At 39.4% G+C, this 13511-nt stretch overlaps 1 protein-coding gene across 1 annotated transcript in view; it reads right to left on the bottom strand.

The window, feature by feature from the left end:
• The window catches only part of GPC1 (glypican 1), a 169176-nt gene that overhangs the window by 19142 nt on the left and 136523 nt on the right, over window positions 1-13511 (bottom strand). The window lies entirely within an intron of this gene.

Below are 13511 nucleotides of genomic sequence, written 5' to 3'. Positions count from 1 at the left end.
AGAATAATTACTATCAGGGAGGATAGGTCCTCTACTCAGTTTAAGAATGCCTTCCTCATACCTGATTTGTGGATAGTCGAGGCAGGGGAAATCTGCCCCTTGGAAGGCAAGACTTGAATCCTATTCTGAAAACCTGGGATACTATATTCATGGCCCATGGGTCTGGGACATCTCGTATCCAAGCATGTATCTCTCGGGATGTATCCCAGTGACTTACCACTGAGCCACCAGTGGGCTTCTCTAAAAAAAGAGAATAAAATGTCTCAGACATAGCAGAACTCACCTCAACTTGAGGGAGATAAAAATATTGTGCCCTACTCAAGTAGGGAAACCTAAAAAGAAAACTATACAGATTGACATATGACACAGACTCTTTCAGGAATCGCCTCAATATGAGGAGATATAAGGAATAATGACCTTACACGATAATATATATGTGATATATAGGACAATGCATGAAGTAGTAGACTTCAGCAAATTATCTCAGTTAAGGATAATTAAATAAACAAAAAAAACAGAGAAACAGTCTCTTCAATATGAAAAGGTATATGCCTGAGCAAACAAGTCTCAGAAAATATGCTATAAAAAGGACATACCTATTTCAAGATTCTTCAATAAAAAGGATCACTTAATAGAAGGAAAATAATAAGGAGCCATAGGGCTCAGATATAAATCAAATATGGCAGCGTCAAGAAAATTGTACGCATGCTACATAATACCCACAAAGGTAAAATCTATACATGGAAAGACATGAAAATTAGGTCCTGACTACATGTAAAATACCCCCAAATGGAGGCAAATACCAGGGATTAAACCGTAGAATTTGATACTATCCCTAGGATAAAAAACTCTAAAGTAGAGGAATGTAAAAAACCTCTAAACCAGAGGAATGTATCACATCTGTGGGACATCAGAGAATCAATTTAGATATTGTTTAATCAATTTACATAATTTAGACCTATTCTTTCCTGAAATAAAAGAAGATATCTGTAGCAGTCAAACTACATGGACTGCCACAAGATGGCAGCAAATGATAAGAAATCCCTTATACACTTAAAAGGTCTCTGAAAAGTGTAAAAAAAAATAGTAATCCCACATTACAAGTATTTTAGCAGATCAATGCTAATACCATGGCTTAAAATGTCCAGAGGACAAGAGGTAATATAAGCAAAACCTAAGGCTTAGATTCACATCCAAAATAAACCCTTACTGAAAACAGAAAGGGTGCTCAAAACTTTTAGATACTATGTACACATAAATAAATGACAAGTAAGCCAACATAATGGAGAAAATGCTAAGTAGCATAAACCAAATATAAGGAAAGGTCTCTTTTCCACATAACATGAGTATGAAATCACATTTAGAGAGAAAAACTACTCTCCGGGATGCTCCTAAATAAAAGGGATTGAGCCGAAGCTGTATTTTCCAAATCCCATCAGCACACTGATAATCATTTAGAATAGGCTATTGAAAGTTCATAAAAGAAAGCCGCAACAAGCAATCACCTATGACACTTAAGCTTTTGTACTTCACAAAAAGCGGCGCCAAAAGGAAGCGGGTTCCAAAATATAAGCACCCTACAGTCCGTGGTGCGAAAACAATAGAGCCCCGTATCACTTCACATACATCCCCTTCTCTGTATGGCGTCGCGCATATGCTGCAGAGCACCCAAGCTTTCATGGCTGAACAAGGGCTATGTAATAAAGTCCGCCTACAGAAAAAATGTACTCCTAGTATCTTACTAAAGCTAGTAGAATATCTGAGTAAAATAGAGAAGAGAGACAACCATTTGTAAAAATGGTGTCTCTAACTATTTTCTGCCATTATCTGTCCATTAAAAATGCAAGACGGTTATACCACCGCAATTGCGATACATAAATGAAGGGGACTGAGAGATAATAGCCAGCCCGCGACTATCTGTGTAGAATAGTACCTACGCAGCTGAGAAAAAATGTTAGCCATTATAGCCTGCGCAGTTTGAGGAAAAACAAGCGTGCATACCAATACTGAGACCCAGTAAAGAAAAAACACCTTTATAACCGTAAAAACTGAATATTGATGGATATAAAAGTGCGGTACAATATCACAAACCATATGATACCCAGTTCCAACACATCATAAAGCCTGGGTCTATCCTGTACTTTAGACCGTCAATGGGGGCGGCAAAAAAATCATGTCTCAGTTAACTGCTCGGCCGCAAATATCCCAAACTATGCGGATATATTAAAAAATTATATACATACCCCTCCTGAGGGTGGCAGGTCCCACTAGGTCCCTGATCTTCCCAAACCTCCTGAATATTTAAATATAACAGAAAAGACTTACCCTCCAAGGAAATTCTGCTGTTGAGCAGTTAAAGCAGCTGCAGGTTTGATAGCCTCATTCGACCGCTAACAGAGACCTGAAGAAAAAGAAACAACAGAGTAACCAACCCTGGTTTTCTATGAAGGGGGTAGTAATAATGTTAGAAATAAAGCAAAGACAACCGTGCTGCTTTCTAACTGCTAATAGCCACCATTACTCTTACTAAAGAGATTGACATGGAAACAGCATAGCCCCTAATCCTTGCTTGCAGGGAAAAGTACACCATCTTCGCACAACCTCTATTGACAGAGGCAAAGAGAATGACTGGGGATTATGAGTAAGGGAGGTTACACTTAACAGCTTTGCTGGTCTGCTCTTTGCCTCCTCCTGCTGGCCAGGAGTTGAATATCCCACTAGTAATTGGAATGACGTTGTGGACTCTCCATGTCATAGAAAAGAAAATTAATTGGGAACAAGAAAAAAAAATAGGGTATACTTACCCTTTAAGTTAGAAAATTGTGGATTTTCCAGTCCTAAAAATTTAAAGTGCACATGACAGAATTCACAAGCCTAACCTTGTCCCATATATCAACCCAATTAGCAGATTGTTAAATTATCTCTTCCACTGAAGCCAAACCTGACAACTCAAGCCCAAGTTATCCTCAAATGGTAGGTGGAGTTTGACTACTGAAAAACAACTGGAGGATCTGTTCAGACTCTGCTGTTAATCTATTTGAAGACTGTTGTAATTAGAAGGTGTTTATTATCCCTTTAATTTTGAGATAAAGCCCCAACAATTACAAATGTAAAATGCTTTATAAATACTCTACAAGTTTCCCACAACCAAGTAACAACTTGATGAAAATGCTGATCGCACTATGAATCAAAATGGTGCTAAATAAGGCGTGGTAAATAATAAGTACGTCTAAAGTGAGTTATATGCATTTCACTGAGCACTGTATTTTTATCTCTCAATGCCCAATTCTCAAAAGCTCTCCAACATGCATAGATGAAGCTCTCTGGAATGGGTTGAATTTAAGAGAGCGCATCTGAAGCAATTTTTTTTTAACAAATACAAATCAATCAAAAAGTGGTGTTTTTAGTGTACTTGCATTTGTTTTACAAACATGGTATAATGTTTATTTGTAGAGCGGCAACAGATTTCGCAGCACTATGTCTCTTTTTGTCTATCAATGTAATAAGGGCATTGTGTATTTTGAGACAAGCTCGCCAGAAAGCATTTGTTGAGCTAAAACAGTGGTAACGCCAGCTGTAAAATGCTAGTTTGTGTTGCTCCTTCACATTAAAAAAATGTAGAGAACCCACTAGGCAAGTTACACCTCTCTCAAAGTAATATCTGCCTCTCGAGAGTCCTGTGAAGGACCTTGTAGTACTGAGGGAATGTTATAAATATTCTTGCCAGAGTTGAGAGCTTCAGAAAATAGGCCCTCAGTGAGAAACATTTAAAATGCTCCTTAACAATCTATGGAGTGTACATAGGGATGCCAGCTGTCCTCAACAAAAATACTGGATCATCTAAAAGTAACTTGGAACAGGTGGTAGGTGGGGTCACACAATGGCTCCTCCCCAAATATCTATCTTAGGCTCCACCCTTGAAACAGCCATATATATTTTCATAAATCAGTAGTAGTTTTATCCCATTAGCTGCCATTAGCACACAAACCAAATATCTTACCTTCTTAAAGGGACAGTCTAGTCAAAATCAAATGTTCATGATTCAGATAGGGCATGCATTTTAAACAATTTTCCAATTTACTTTTATCATCAAATTTGCTTTGTTCTCTTGGTATTCTTTGTTGAAAGCTAAACTTTGGTAGGCTCATATCCTAATTTTTAAACCCTTGAAGCGGCCTCTTATCTCAGTGCATTTTGACAGTTTTTCACAGCTACACAGCGTTAGTTTATGTGTGCTATATAGATAACATTGTGCTCTCTCCCATGGAGTTATTTGTGTGTCAGCACTGATTGGCTAAAATACAAGTCTGTCAAGAGAACTGAAATAAGGGGGCAGTCTGCAGAGGCTTAGATACAAGGTAAAAAGTATTAATATAACTGTGTTGGTTATGCAAAACTGGGGAATGGGTAATAAAGGAATTATTTATCTTTTTAAACAAAACAAATTCTAGACTGCCTAGACTGCCAGAAACAGACACAGTAGTGATCTTACCTCCTTAAAAACTGCCAGTAACAGACACAGTAGTGATTTTGCATCCTTAACTAACAGTTGGCTACATTACGAGTTTTGCGTTATGGGTCATAACGCTGCTTTTTTCACTACCGCTGGTATTACGAGTCTTGCAGGTATAGCTGTACCGCACACTTTTTTAGCCGTAACGCAATGGGGCATATTTATCAAGCTCTGTATGGAGCTTGATGCCCCGTGTTTCTGGCGAGCCTGCAGGCTCGTCAGAAACAGCAGTTATGAAGCAGCGGTCACAAAGACCGCTGCTCCATAACCTATCCGCCTGCTCTGAGCAGGCAGACAGACATCGCCGGAAATCAACCCGATCGAGTACGATTGGGTTGATTGACACCCCCCTGCTGGAGGCCAATTGGCCGCGAGTCAGCAGGGGGCGGCGTTGCACCAGCAGCTCTTGTGAGCTGCTGGTGCAATGCTGAATACGGCAAGCGTATTGCTCGCCGTATTCAGCGAGGTCTGGCGGACCTGATCCAAACTGTCGGATCAGGTCCGCCAGACTTTCATAAATAGGGGCCAATGTAACTACCGCACCTTTCAAAAAGTCCTTTTTTAATGGGACTTCCATAGCGCCGGTATTACGAGTTTTCCTGTCCGGCCAAAAAGTGAGCGGTACAGCCTATAACTACAAGATCCGTACCGTAAACTGAAAGTCAGTAGTTATGGGTTTTTGCGCTACAAAGCTGTAACATAAAACTCATAACTAAAGTGTTACAATGTACACTAACACTCATAAACAACCTAATAACCCTTAAACCGAGGCCCTCCCGCATCGTAAAGACTAAAACAAAATTATTAACACCTAATCTGCTGCTCTGGACATCGCCGCCTCTATAATAAACATATTAACCCTAAAACCGCTGCACTCCCGCATCGCAAACACTACTAAAATATTATTAACCCCTAATCTGCCTCCGCCAACGTCACATCCGCCACTATACTAAAGTTATTAACCCCTAAACCTAACCCTAAGTCTAACCCTAACACCCCTAACTTTAATATAATTAAAATAAATCTAAATAAAAATTACTATCATTAACTAAATAATTCCTATTTAAAACTAAATACTTACCTATAAAATAAACCCTAACGGCTAGATTTAGAGTTTTGTCGGTAACGACCCGAAAAGCTAACGCCGGCTTTTTTCTGGCCGCACCATAAAAATAACTCTGGTATTGAGAGTCCACATAAAGGCTGCGTTAGGCTCCAAAAAAGGAGCGTAGAGCATATTTAACGCAGCTTCAACTCTCAATACCAGAGTTGCTTACGGACGCGGCCAGCCTCAAAAACGTGCTCGTGCACGATTCCCCCATAGAAAACAATGGGGCTGTTTGAGCTGAAAAAAACCCAAACACCTGCAAAAAAGCCGCGTTCAGCTCCTAACGCAGCCCCATTGTTTGCTATGGGGAAACACTTCCTACGTCTGCACCTAACACCCTAACATGTACCCCGAGTCTAAACACCCCTAACCTTACACTTATTAACCCCTAATCTGCCGCCCCCGCTATCGCTGACCCCTGCATATTATTATTAACCCCTAATCTGCCGCTCCGTAAACCGCCGCTACTTACATTATCCCTATGTACCCCTAATCTGCTGCCCTAACATCGCCGACCCCTATATTATATTTATTAACCCCTAATCTGCCCCCCACAACGTCGCCTCCACCTGCCTACACTTATTAACCCCTAATCTGCCGAGCGGACCTGATCGCTACTATAATAAAGTTATTAACCCCTAATCCGCCTCACTAACCCTATAATAAATAGTATTAACCCCTAATCTGCCCTCCCTAACATCGCCGACACCTAACTTCAAACATCAACCCCTAATCTGCCGACTGGAGCTCACCACTATTCTAATAAATGTATTAACCCCTAAAGCTAAGTCTAACCCTAACACTAACACCCTCTAAATTAAATATAATGTTAATCTAACGAAATTAATTAACTCTTATTAAATAAATTAATCCTATTTAAAGCTAAATACTTACCTGTAAAATAAATCCTAATATAGCTACAATATAAATTATAATTATATTATAGCTATTTTAGGATTAATATTTATTTTACAGGTAACTTTGTATTTATTTTAACCAGGTACAATAGCTATTAAATAGTTAAGAACTATTTAATAGCTAAAATAATTACAAATTTACCTGTAAAATAAATCCTAACCTAAGTTACAATTAAACCTAACACTACACTATCAATAAATTAATTAAATAAAATACCTACAATTACCTACAATTAAACCTAACACTACACTATCAATAAATAAATTAAATACAATACCTACAAATAACTACAATGAAATAAACTAACTAAAGTACAAAAAATAAAAAAGAACTAAGTTACAAAAAATAAAAAAATATTTACAAACATAAGAAAAATATTACAACAATTTTAAACTAATTACACCTACTCTAAGCCCCCTAATAAAATAACAAAGCCCCCCAAAATAAAAAATTGCCCTACCCTATTCTAAATTACTAAAGTTCAAAGCTCTTTTACCTTACCAGCCCTGAACAGGGCCCTTTGCGGGGCATGCCCCAAGAAGTTCAGCTCTTTTGCCTGTAAAAAAAACATACAATACACCCCCCCCCAACATTACAACCCACCACCCACATACCCCTAATCTAACCCAAACCCCCCTTAAATAAACCTAACACTAAGCCCCTGAAGATCATCCTACCTTGTCTTCACCTCACCGGGTATCACACTGATCCGTCCTGGCTCCGATATCTTCATCCAACCCAAGCGGGGGCTAGACATCCACTGAAGAAGTCCAGAAGAGGGTCCAAAGTCTTCATCCTATCCGAGAAGAAGAGTAGATCCGGACCGGCAACCATCATCTTCCAAGCGGCATCTTCTATCTTCATCCGATGAGGACCGGCTCCATCCTGAAGACCTCCACCGCGGACCCATCTTCATCCGGCGACGTCCAACTGAAGAATGACGGTTCCTTTAAGGGACGTCATCCAAGATGGCGTCCCTCGAATTCCGATTGGCTGATAGGATTCTATCAGCCAATCGGAATTAAGGTAGGAATATTCTGATTGGCTGATGGAATCAGCCAATCAGAATCAAGTTCAATCCGATTGACTGATCCAATCAGCCAATCAGATTGAGCTTGCATTCTATTGGCTGTTCCGATCAGCCAATAGAATGCAAGATCAATCTGATTGGCTGATTGGATCAGCCAATCGGATTGATCTTGATTCTGATTGGCTGATTCCATCAGCCAATCAGAATATTCCTACCTTAATTCCGATTGGCTGATCAGCCAATAGAATGCAAGCTCAATTGGATCAGCCAATCGGATTGATCTTGATTCTGATTGGCTGATTCCATCAGCCAATCAGAATATTCCTACCTTAATTCCGATTGGCTGATAGAATCCTATCAGCCAATCGGAATTCGAGGGACGCCATCTTGGATGACGTCCCTTAAAGGAACCGTCATTCTTCAGTTGGACGTCGCCGGATGAAGATGGGTCCGCGGTGGAGGTCTTCAGGATGGAGCCGGTCCTCATCGGATGAAGATAGAAGATGCCGCTTGGAAGATGATGGTTGCCTGTCCGGATCTACTCTTCTTCCCGGATAGGATGAAGACTTTGGACCCTCTTCTGGACTTCTTCAGTGGATGTCTAGCCCCCGCTTGGGTTGGATGAAGATATCGGAGCCAGGACGGATCGGTGTGATACCCGGTGAGGTGAAGACAAGGTAGGATGATCTTCAGGGGCTTAGTGTTAGGTTTATTTAAGGGGGGGTTGGGTTAGATTAGGGGTATGTGGGTGGTGGGTTGTAATGTTGGGGGGGGGGTATTGTATGTTTTTTTTTACAGGCAAAAGAGCTGAACTTCTTGGGGCATGCCCTGCAAAGGGCCCTGTTCAGGGCTGGTAAGGTAAAAGAGCTTTGAACTTTAGTAATTTAGAATAGGGTAGGGCATTTTTTTATTTTGGGGGGCTTTGTTATTTTATTAGGGGGCTTAGAGTAGGTGTAATTAGTTTAAAATTGTTGTAATATTTTTCTTATGTTTGTAAATATTTTTTTATTTTTTGTAGCTTAGTTCTTTATTATTTTTTGTACTTTAGTTAGTTTATTTCATTGTAGTTATTTGTAGGTATTGTATTTAATTTATTTATTGATAGTGTAGTGTTAGGTTTAATTGTAGGTAATTGTAGGTATTTTATTTAATTAATTTATTGATAGTGTAGTGTTAGGTTTAATTGTAACTTAGGTTAGGATTTATTTTACAGGTAAATATGTAATTATTTTAACTATTTTAGCTATTAAATAGTTCTTAACTATTTAATAGCTATTGTACCTGGTTAAAATAAATACAAAGTTACCTGTAAAATAAATATTAATCCTAAAATAGCTATAATATAATTATAATTTATATTGTAGCTATATTAGGATTTATTTTACAGGTAAGTATTTAGCTTTAAATAGGATTAATTTATTTCAAAAAGAGTTAATTAATTTCGTTAGATTAAAATTATATTTAATTTAGGGGGTGTTAGTGTTAGGGTTAGACTTAGCTTTAGGGGTTAATACATTTATTAGAATAGCGGTGAGCTCCAGTCGGCAGATTAGGGGTTAATGTTTGAAGTTAGGTGTCGGCGATGTTAGGGAGGGCAGATTAGGGGTTAATACTATTTATTATAGGGTTAGTGAGGCGGATTAGGGGTTAATAACTTTATAATAATAGCGGTGCGGTCCGCTCGGCAGATTAGGGGTTAATAAGTGTAGGCAGATGGAGGCGACGTTGAGGGGGGCAGATTAGGGGTTAATAAATATAATATAGGGGTCGGCGGTGTTAGGGGCAGCAGATTAGGGGTACATAAGTATAACGTAGGTGGCGGCGCTTTGCGGTCGGCAGATTAGGGGTTAATTATTGTAGGTAGCTGGCTGCGACGTTGTGGGGGGCAGGTTAGGGGTTAATAAATATAATATAGGGGTCGGCAGTGTTAGGGGCAGCAGATTAGGGGTACATAAGTATAACGTAGGTGGCGGTCGGCAGATTAGGGGTTAAAAATGTAATCGAGTGGCGGCGATGTGGGGGGACCTCGGTTTAGGGGTACATAGGTAGTTTATGGGTGTTAGTGTACTTTAGAGCACAGTAGTTAAGAGCTTTATAAACCGGCGTTAGCCCAGAAAGCTCTTAACTACTGACTTTTTTCCTGCGGCTGGAGTTTTGTCGTTAGATTTCTAACGCTCACTTCAGACACGACTCTAAATACCGGAGTTAGAAAAATCCCATTGAAAAGATAGGATACGCAAATGAAGTAAAGGGGATCTGCGGTATGGAAAAGTCGCGGCTGAAAAGTGAGCGTTAGACCCTTTTTTTAATGACTCCAAATACCGGCGGTAGCCTAAAACCAGCGTTAGGAGCCTCTAACGCTGGTTTTCACGGCTAACGCCAAACTCTAAATCTAGGCCTAAATTAGCTACAATATAACTAATAGTTACATTGTAGCTAGCTTAGGTTTTATTTTTATTTTACAGCTAAGTTTGTATTTATTTTAACTAGGTAGACTAGTTACTAAATAGTTATTAACTATTTACTATCTAGGTAAAATAAATACAAATTTTCCTGTAAAATAAAACCTAACCTGCCTCACACACCTAACATTACACTACAATTAAATAAATTACATTAATTAAATACAATTAACTAAATTACAAAAAAAATAAAAAAGAAATTATCAAATATTTAAAGTGTCAGTAAACCTAAAAATAATGTTATATAATTCTGCACATAGTGCAGAATTATATAACATTATTTTACTGCTATAGTTATAAAACCCTTTTTTTCCTTTTAATATTTAAAAAACATGCCGCTTTTACAGACCTGCTCTCTGCTGAGCGGGTCTGTTATATTTACTCAGCGCATCGGGCCAGCTGTATAGTCACAGCCCGGCCCGACCGCGCCATAAGACTAAGTGCAGCTCGCTCCTGCTCTGTCTGACAGCAGGAGCGAGCTTCACTTAATGTTATGGCGCGGTCGGGCCGGGCTGTGACTATACAGCTGGCCCGATGCGCTTACTAAAAAAAACAGACCCGCTCAGCAGAGAGCGGGTCTGTAAAAGCGGCATGTTTTTTAAATATTAAAAGGGAAAAAAGGGTTTTATAACTATAGCAGTAAAATAATGTTATATAATTCTGCACTATGTGCAGAATTATATAACATTATTTTTTAGGTTTACTGTCCCTTTAAACTAATTACACCTAATCTAATTTCCCTATCCAAATAACTTCCCCCCCAAAAATAAAAAAAATACCATAGCCTAAACTACACTGCCAATAGCCCTTAAAAGGGCCTTTTGCGGGGAAATCAGCTCTTTTACCTGTAAAAAAATACAAACAACCCACCAACAGTAAAACCCACCACCCACACAACCAAACCACCCAAATAAAATCCTATCTAAATAAACCTAAGCTCCCCATTGCCCTGAAAAGGGCATTTAAATGGGCATTGCCCTTAAAAGGGCATTTAGCTATTTTCCATTGCCCAAACCCTAAGCTAAAAATAAAATCCACCCAATAAACCCATAAAAAAACCTAACACTAACCCCCGAAGATCCACTTACAGTTTTTGAAGACCGGACATCCATCCTCATCAAGCCGGGAGAAGTCTTCATCCAAGCGGGCAGAAGTCCTCAACGAAGCCGGGAGAAATCTTCATCCAAGCTGCAAGAAGTTGTCCTCAGGGCGGGCAGAAGTCTTCATCCAGACGGCATCTTCTATCTTCATCCTTCCGACGCGGAGCGCCTCCATCTTCAAGACATCTGGCGCGGAGAATCCTCTTCTGTCAACGCTACTGAAGAATGAAGGTTCTTTTAAGGGACGTCATCAAAGATGGCGTCCCTTGAATTCCGATTGGCTGATAGAATTCTACCAGCCAATCGGAATTAAAGGGTAAAAAATCCTATTGGCTGATGCAATCAGCCAATAGGATTGAGCTTGCATTCTATTGGCTGTTCCAATCAGCCAATAGAATGTGAGCTCAAGCCTATTGGCTGATTGCATCAGCCAATATGATTGAAGCTCAATCCTAATCCTATTGGCTGATTGCATCAGCCAATAGGATTGTTTACCCTTTAATTCCGATTGGCTGATAGAATTTTATCAGCCAATCAGAATTCAAGGGACGCCATCTTGGATGACGTCCCTTAAAGGAACGTTCATTCTTCAGTAGCCGTCGACAGAAGAGGATGCTCCGTGCCGGATGTCTTGAAGATGGAGCCGCTCTGCGTCGGAAGTATGAAGATAGAAGATGCCGTCTGGATGAAGACTTCTGCCCGCCTGGAGGACCATTTCTTGCCGCTTGGATGAAAACTTCTTCTGGCTTCGGTGAGGACTTCTGCCCGCTTGGATGAAGACTTCTCACAGCTTGATGAGGATGGATGTCCGGTCTTAAAAAACTGTAAGTGGATCTTCTGGGGTTAGTGTTAGGTTTTTTTAAGGGTTTATAGAGTGGGTTTTATTTTTAGATTAGGGTTTGGGCAACGGAAAAGAGCTAAATGCCCTTTTAAAGGCAATGCCCATCCAAATGCCCTTTTCAGGGCAATGGGGAGCTTAGGTTTTTTTAGATAGGATTTTATTTGGGGGTTTGGTTGTGTGGGTGGTGGGTTTTACTGTTGGGGGTTGTTTGTATTTTGTTTACAGGTAAAAGAGTTGATTTCTTTGGGGCAATGCCCCGCAAAAGGCCCTTTTAAGGGCTATTGGCAGTTTAGTTTAGGCTAGGGTTTTTTTATTTTGAGGGGGCTTTTTTATTTTGATAGGGCTATTAGATTAGGTGTAATTAGTTTAAAAATATTTGATCATTTCTTTTTTATTTTGTGTAATTTAGTGTTTTTTTGTAATTTAGTTAATTGTATTTAATTAATTTAATTTATTTAATTGTAGTGTAATGTTAGGTGTTAGTGTAAGACAGGTTAGGTTTTATTTTACAGGTAAGTTTGTATTTATTTTAACTAGGTAGTTAGTAAATAGTTAATAACTATTTAGTAACTAGTCTACCTAGTTAAAATAAATACAAACTTAGCTGTGAAATAAAAATAAAACCTAAGATAGCTACAATGTAACAGTTATATTGTAGGTAGCTTAGGATTTAATTTATAGGCAAGTATTTAGTTTTAAATAGGAATTAGTTAGGTAAGGTAATAGTAATTTATATTTAGATTTATTTTAATTATATTAAAGTTAGGGGTGTTAGGGTTAGACTTAGGGTTAGGTTTAGGGGGTAATATATTTATTTAGTGTTAGTGATGTGGGAGGCTAGAGGTTTAGGGGTTAATAACTTTAGTATAGTGGCGGCGGCGACGTTGGGGGCGGCAGATTAGGGGTTAATAAATGTATGTAGGTGTCGACGATGTTGGGGGCGGCAGATTAGGAGTGTTTAGACTCAGGGTTTATGTTAGGGTGTTAGGTGTAAACATAAATTTTCTTTCCCCATAGGAATCAATGGGGCTGCCTTACGGAGCTTTATGCTCCTTTATTGCAGGTGTTAGGCTTTTTTTTAGCCGGCTCTCCCTATTGATGTCTATGAGGAAATCGTGCACGAACACGTAAAACCAGCTCAAAGCAGCGCTGGTATTTGTGTGCGATTTGGAGCCATATTGCCCGCTAATGCCGGGCTTTTGCAAACCTGTAATAGCAGCGCTATTAAAGGTGAGCGGTGAAAATAACTTGCAAGTTATTACCGAGCCGCTCATAACGCAAAACTCGTAATCTGGCTGAGTAGCAGACACAGCAGTGATCTTACCCAATTTGGCTGCTAGTAGCACACATAGGACAGTGTTTTTATACCACTATGGATCCCCATAAAAGCACGGAGCAGTGATTTTAACCCAGTGGCTACACGTAACAGACAAAGAGCAGTAATTTAACATTACTGGAGAGTGGCTTTTTTTTTTACTATCTTTGCCTGCCAGTAACACACTGAGTAGTATTTTCTTTAAAGGTCATATTTGTAAAGTA

This window comes from Bombina bombina, chromosome 4 (assembly GCF_027579735.1).
Source record: "Bombina bombina isolate aBomBom1 chromosome 4, aBomBom1.pri, whole genome shotgun sequence".
NCBI lineage: Eukaryota > Metazoa > Chordata > Amphibia > Anura > Bombinatoridae > Bombina > Bombina bombina.
Note: the sequence above shows the minus strand (reverse complement) of the source record. Positions and strands in the feature narration are given on the sequence as shown.